At 42.5% G+C, this 7,624-nt stretch overlaps 1 non-coding gene across 1 annotated transcript; it reads right to left on the bottom strand.

The window, feature by feature from the left end:
* Positions 1-566: 566 nt before the first annotated feature.
* Positions 567-673, bottom strand: LOC133094212 (U6 spliceosomal RNA). The gene has a single exon (XR_009701425.1). It is a non-coding gene; the product is annotated as a U6 spliceosomal RNA (small nuclear RNA).
* Between the last annotated feature and the right edge of the window lie 6,951 nt (positions 674-7,624).

Genomic DNA, 7,624 nt, shown 5'->3' with positions numbered 1-7,624 from the left:
GGGCTCCTGGGCCTGGCCTGGCTGTGCTGGTGGTTTCATCACTGGTCATCATTCAAGTTTCTGCCTTCCTGGGTCCAGGAAACGGGGAAATATATTACTGTCCGATCACTACCCGAACACCCCCAAACAGCGTCGCACTGTTTGAACGCCCCAAGCAGGGGAGGGTCTTCCAAGGAGGGACAGGAGTTCTGCCAGCAGTGCAGCTGGGACTCACTGTGCTGCAAAGCTGGCTTCTATTGGAACAAACATCTGATTGAGCTGCCTCAGTTTCCCCAGATTGATCAGTTCCTGGATATGAAAGCAGAAATGGCCCAGATTCACACTAGGCCCCCACTTTTCCTCCATTCCCTCAGCTAAAAGAATTCATTACCAAATCCTCTTCTTTCATTTTTGGGAAAAAATACCCCATACATTTAAAAGATGGGGCAGAGTCGTGGCAGGCAGCATTTAGCTCAGGCATGATGCCCTATACGTACTAATCAATCACACTGAACTATGGAAAAGTCCATTCTGAAAAACCCACACATTTGACTAATGCGTGTTTGATGTTCCAGTTTTTTTTTTAAAAAGATATGGAATGCTTCATGAATTTGCATGTCATCCTTGCACAGGGGCCATGCTAATCTTCTCTGTGTCGCTCCAGTTTTGGTATATGTGCTGCCGAAGTGAGCACGGTGTTCCAATTTATTCATCGGGAATAATACGTGGTATGGGTGGAATCTGTAGCAAACATTTTTTTTTTCTTTTTTAAAAAATAACAAATGACATCCTGTGGTCTCTCTTCCTTTTTTATATTTATTTTTTTTCAACCCCAAGTACAATGCATACTGATAAAAACGATGTACGTTGCATGTATCTGTGATAATAGCCGAAGCCAAGGCATATTAACAACAGACTTATCTGTGGAGCAGAACCTTATGTAAGATGCATTTTCCTCTAGAGCCAAGCAGCGCAGAATTCACCTACACGGCAGATAAGTGGCCCCTGGGCCCAGGTGCAGCCCCGCGCCAGGCCAGCGGCTGGGGGAATTTTCTCACCAATATAATCGACACAACAAGGGTAGGATTTCCGTTTAGCGCAACAGAAACTAACATGAAAATTGGCACTTGATGTTTTGCAGTCTGGCTGTACTAATGTCACCTATGGAACCCAAGATAATTTCAGTGACATCTTTCTTTTCCCTGGGAGGAGAAATGTGCTTTCTGCCAGTGTCCATCTGACAAACCTGGATAAACATTTGCATGGCAGGTGGAGACAGTGTATAAAACTGTCCCCCCTGCCCGACCCCAGCAAAAAAGATATAGGGCTAAATAATGATAGACCACTTGGTGGAAGCTGATGAGATAACCTTGATTCCTTCCTTCTGGGCAGCCAGGGGCTCCTTCGACTGTGGTGACCAAATGGATCCTCCAAGAAAGCCGGGCACCCTCATCTGTGTAGCTCTGTGAGCCTTGGGTGAGGCCTGGTTAGGGATGTGATGCTGTTCATCTGCAGCCCCGCCCCCCATCCAATCGCAACCCCTCCTCTGCGGCCCCAGATCCTACATCACACCCAGCTGACCAGCAGCACTGTGGCTAGGGATTGGTTGTTTATTCTTCCGTGTGTGCTGTCACTCCTCAGGTACTGATGGAGTCCTTCCCTAGGCTGCTGTCTGGCTCCCCCTCCCACTTCAGTTCTCCACTCCCCAGCCTTCCCTGGCTTCTCTGCCTTCTCAGCTGTTCTACCATTGCTCTCTCCAGCAGCACAGCATCGCTCACTTCTCAGAGCCTCCATGAAACCATCCAATCCAACTGTCTCCTCTGTTTGCCTTTTGCTCTTTATCCAGGCCTTGGGGCTGCTGGGGAAAGTCATGGAGGTGGAGTCAACATCCAGCCTCAGCTGGAGACTCTGAGTCGTGCTGAACTTCTCTTCCTCTTGGGGCCCCTCCATGGCATTTCCCCAAAGGTGCCTTCAAGCCTGGACCCTCAAGGCTTGGTCTATTTCTGCCTCCCCATGTCTCGAGGGGTCTTCCCCCCCCGCCAACTTTCATACCTCAATGACTCTGTCGCTCCTTGTCCTCTCAGATTATAGTTCTCATCTTCCTTTGCTGGACTTTTCCTAGGAATGATCAGCATTTCTCCCTTCTCATTTTCACCACCTGCATGCCTCTAATCTTTTGACATTTGGTTTCCATTTCTTCCATTTTGTGAAAATGATATTTTTGAAGGACTCAGATGAGGCTGCGTGAGATTCAGTGGCTGTTCCTTAGGCTAGTGGCAGGGTTTGTCTCGTGTGACCAACATATCCTTCTTGTGGGAGACAGAATAATGACCCTCCAAGGATATCCATGTTCTAACTCCTGGAACCTGTGAATATGTTACCTTATATGGCAAAAAGGACTTTGTAGATGTGACCAAGTTAAGGATCTTGAGATGGGGAGATTATTCTAGATTATCTGGGTGGACCCAATGTCATCACAAGGAAAAGAGGGAGGAGACAGGAGAGTCTAATTCCGGGAGGAGCTGTAATGATGGAAGCAGAGTGATGCCGGGCCACGAGCCAAGGAATGCTGGCAGCCTCTAGTAGCTAGAAAAGGCAAGGAATGGATTATCCCTTAGAGCCTTCAAAAGTAACACTGCTCCACCAATACTTAATTTTAGCTTCATAAAGCCCATTTCATTTTCCTTCCCTCTAGGACTTTAAGAGAATAAATTTGTGTTGCTTTAAGCCACTAAGTTTGTGGTAATTTGTTACAGCAGCAATAAGAAATGAATACATTTCTCAAAATTCTCTTCTCCCTGGATTGTCACATCTAAAGTGATGGAAACTTCTGCTTCTTCTGCTGGTCCTTTTCAACCTGTTTCCTCCAAAATGAGAGAGTTTTAAGCCTCAGTCCTCTTCTCTTGCTGTGCATTTAGCATTTTCACAATGAGTATTTGTAGAATTAGTCTGTTGAATAACACCACTGTATTCGGCACATCTGGGGATACCTCCCTTCTTAGAGAATCTTCCTCCACCCACAGCCCCTGCTGGGTGGACAGCAGGCCCCTGACCACCCCCCAGTTATAGCTGATTGGCACAGGAGTGTGCACCTCATCTAAGGGGAGCTCACTGGCCAGCTGGCCTGGTGCAGAAAAGGAGAGCTGGGCTGATCAGATGCCCTCTCTGGGGAATCTAAGTGATACCAAGTTTCAGTTCACGGTGGGCACTGGAGCGCAAAGACTGGCTGATTTGAGTCTGGGGTGGCAATAAAGGGCTAGATGAAGTTTAGGAAGGGAAGAAACTCAGAGGTGGCTGATTGGAGGATGGGAAGGGGGTGGAGGTAGTCAGAGAAGCTGAGGAGCCACTCCACGGGGAGGAGAGAGTGTCTCTGTCTCGAAGTGGCTTTGGTTTTGCCTTTCCCACGGCCTGGGAGTTTTTCGTGTTTCTCTGAGACACTTTGTGTCCTCACAGGATTCTTTTTTTTTTTTTTTAAGAGTACATTCAAGTAGCTTTAATACATTTTTTCCCAGTTTTTAAAATAAATTTATTTATTTATTTATTTTTGGCTGCGTTGGGTCTTCGTTGCTGCGCACGGGCTGTCTCCAGTCGTGGCGAGCGGGGGGTTACTCTTCATTACGGTGCGCCGTCTTCTAATTGCGGTGGCTTCTTTTTCTGTGGAGCTCGGTCTTCAGGTGAGCAGGCTTTGTCGCACGTGGGCTTCAGTAGTTGTGGCACGCAGGCTGAGTAGTTGTGGCGCGTGGTCTTAGCTGCTCTGCAGCATGTGGAATCTTCCCGGACGAGGGCTCGAACCCGTGTCCCCTGCATTGGCAGGTGGATTCTTAACCACTGCACCACCAGGGAAGTCCCAGGACTCCTTATTGACTTGAGCTAGTTTGAGTGGATTTCTGTTCCTTACAATAAAAGATTCTCTGATTAGAATGATCTGTTTGTCCATTTGCTCAAGTCAGGAAACCTGGGGCTCACCTTGGACTCTCCTTGTCTTCTTTGTTGTCCTGGAGCCTGAATATACGAGAAGGAGGAGAACCTGGGACAGACCCTGAGAAATACCAACATTTAAGGAGTGAAAGAAGAATCTTCAATGGAGGAGGAGAAGGAGCAGTCAGAGAAATGGAAGCAAAACTAGGAATGCCTCCTGAAGCATCCAGAAGTGAACGGAGGGAGTGGGTAGAAGCACTAAATGTCATCAGATCCTAAATCAAATTGTTTTTGTTTTGATGGGTGATAAAAAGTAAACAACTTTTTTGAAATCCAGTATCTTAAAACTGGGAGTTGGGGGAAGAGCATTTGGGTGAGGGAACACATAAGCCATCCTCCAGTGGAAGCCAAGGCAAGTCGTTTATTTATTTTTAAATTTTATTTTTTATTATTATTATTTTTAACATCTTTATTGGAGTATAATTGCTTTACATTGTTGTGTTAGTTGCTGCTGTATAACAAAGTGAATCAGCTATATGTATACATATACCCCCATATCCCCTCCCTCTTGAGTCTCCCTCCCCCCCTCCCTATCCCACTCTTCTAAGCGGTCATAAAGCACTGAGCTGATCTCCCTGTGCTATGCAGCTGCTTCCCACTAGCTATCTATTTTACATTTGGTAGTGTATATATGTCAATGCCACTCTCTCACTTCGTCCCAGCTTACCCTTCCCCCTCCCTGTGTCCTTAAGTCCACTCTTTACGTCTGTGTCTTTATTCCTATCCTGCCCCTGGGTTCCTCAGAACCTTTTTTTTTTTTAGATTCCATATATATGTGTTAGCATATGATATTTGTTTTTCTCTTTCTGACTTACTTCACTCTGTATGACAGTCTCTAGGTCCATCCACCTCACTACAAATAACTCAATTTCATTTCTTTTTACAGCTGAGTAATATACCATTGTATATATGTGCCACATCTTCTTTATCCATTCATCTGTTGATGGACATTTAGGTTGCTTCCATGTCCTGCTATTGTAAATAGTGCTGCAATGAACATTGTGATACATGACTCTTTTTGAGTTATGGTTTTCTCAGGGTATATGCCCAGTAGTGGGATTGCTGGGTCACACGGTAGTTCTATTTTTAGTTTTTTAAGGAACCTCCACATTCTTCTCCATAGTGGCTGTATCAACTTACATTCCCACCAACAGTGCAAGAGGGTTCGCTTTTTTCCACACCCTCTCCAGCATTTACTGTTTGTAGATTTTTTGATGAAGTCCCTTCTGACTGGTGTGAGGTGATATCTCATTGTAGTTTTGATTTGCATTTCTCTAATGATTAATGATGTTGAGCATTCTTTCATGTGTTTGTTGGAAATCTGTATATCTTCTTTGGAGAAATGTCTATTTAGGTCTTCTGCCCATTTTTGGATTGGGTTGTTTGTTTTTTTGATATTGAGCTGCATGACCTGCTTGTAAAGTTTGGAGATTAATCCTTTGTCAGTTGCTTCATTTGCAAATATTTTCTCCCATTCTGAGGGTTGTCTTTTGGTCTTGTTGATGGTTTCCTTTGCTGTGCAAAAGCTTTTAAGTTTCATTAGGTCCCATTTGTTTATTTTTGTTTTTATCTCCATTTCTCTAGGAGGTGGGTCAAAAAGGATCTTGCTGTGATTTATGTCATAGAGTGTTCTGCCTATGTTTTCCTCTAAGAGTTTGATAGTGTCTGGCCTTACATTTAGGTCTTTAATCCATTTTGAGTTTATTTTTGTGTATGGTGTTAGGGAGTGTTCTCATTTCATTCTTTTACATGTAGCTGTCCAGTTTTCCCAGCACCAGTTATTGAAGAGGCTGTTTTTTCTCCAGTGTATAATCTTGCCTCCTTTATCAAAAATAAGATGACCATATGTGTGTGGGTTTATCTCTGGGCTTTCTCTCCTGTTCCATTGATCCATATTTCTGTTTTTGTACCAGTACCATACTGTCTTGATTACTGTAGCTTTGTAGTATAGTCTGAAGCCAGGGAACCTGATTCCTCCAGCTCCGTTTTTCTTTCTCAAGATTGCTTTGGCTATTCGGGGTCTTTTGTGTTTCCATACAAATTGTGAAATTTTTTGTTCTAGTTCTGTGAAAAACGCCAGTGGTAGTTTGATAGGGATTGCATTGAGTCTGTAGATTGCTTTGGGTAGTATAGTCATTTTCACAATGTTGATTCTTCCAATCCAGGAACATGGTATATCTCTCCATCTGTTTGTATCTTCTTTAATTTCTTTCATCAATGTCTTATAGTTTTCTGCATACAGGTCTTTTGTCTCCTTAGGGAGGTTTTTTCCTAGGTATTTTATTCTTTTTGTTGCAATGGTAAATGGGAGTGTTTCCTTAATTTCACTTTCAGATTTTTCATCATTAGTGTATAGGAATGCAAGAAATTTCTGTGCATTAATTTTGTATCCTGCTACTTTACCAAATTCATTGATTAGTTCTAGTAGTTTTTTGGTAGCATCTTTAGGATTTTCTATATATAGTATGTCATCTGCAAACAGTGACAGCTTTACTTCTTCTTTTCCGATTTGGATTCCTTTTATTTCTTTTTCTTCTCTGATTGTTGTGACTAAAACTTCCAAAACTATGTTGAATAATAGTGGTGAGAGTGGGCAACCTTGTCTTGTTCCTGATCTTAGTGGAAATGGTTTCAGTTTTTCACCATTGAGGACGATGTTGGCTGTGGGTTTGTCATATATGGCCTTTATTATGTTGAGGTAAGTTCCCTCTATGTCTACTTTCTGGAGGGTTTTTATCATAAATGGGTGCTGAATTTTGTCGAAAGATTTTTCTGCATCTATTGAGATGATCATATGGTTTTTATTCTTCAGTTTGTTAATATGGTGTATCACATAGATTGATTTGCGTATATTGAAGAATCCTTGCATTCCTGGGATAAACTCCACTTGATCATGGTGTATGAGCCTTTTAATGTGCTGTTGGAGTCTGTTTACTAGTATTTTGTTGAGGATTTTTGCATATATGTTCATCAGTGATATTGGCCTGTAGTTTTCTTTTTTCGTGCCATCTTTGTCTGGTTTTGGTATCAGGGTGATGGTGGCCTTGTAGAGTGAGTTTGGGAGTGTTCCTCCCTCTGCTATATTTTGGAAGAATTTGAGAAGGATAGGTGTTAGCTCTTCTGTAAATGATAGAATTTGCCCGTGAAGCCATCTGGTCCTGGGCTTTTGTTTGTTGGAAGGTTTTTAATCACAGTTTCAATTTCAGTGCTTGGATTGGTCTGTTCATATTTTCTATTTCTTCCTGATTCAGTCTTGGAAGGTTGTACTTTTCTAAGAATTTGTCCATTTCTTCCAGGTTGTCCATTTTATTGGCATATAGTTGCTTGTAGTAATCTCTCATGATCCTTTGTATTTCTGCAGTGTCAGTTGTTACTTCTCCTTTTTCATTTCTAATTCTGTTGATTTGAGTCTTCTCCCTTTTTTTCTTGATGAGTCTGTCTAATGGTTTATCAATTTTGTTTATCTTCTCAAAGAACCAGCTCTTAGTTTTATTGATCTTTGCTATCATTTCCTTCATTTCTTTTTCATTTATTTCTGATCTGATTTTTATGATTTCTTTCCTCTGCTAACTTTGGGGTTTTTTTGTTCTTCTTTCTGTAATTGTTTTAGGTGTAAGGTTAGGTTGTTTATTTGAGATGTTTCCTGTTTCTTGAGGTAGGATTGTAT

This window comes from Eubalaena glacialis, chromosome 6 (assembly GCF_028564815.1).
Source record: "Eubalaena glacialis isolate mEubGla1 chromosome 6, mEubGla1.1.hap2.+ XY, whole genome shotgun sequence".
Lineage (NCBI taxonomy): Eukaryota > Metazoa > Chordata > Mammalia > Artiodactyla > Balaenidae > Eubalaena > Eubalaena glacialis.
This window is presented reverse-complemented; position numbering and strand designations above follow the sequence as displayed.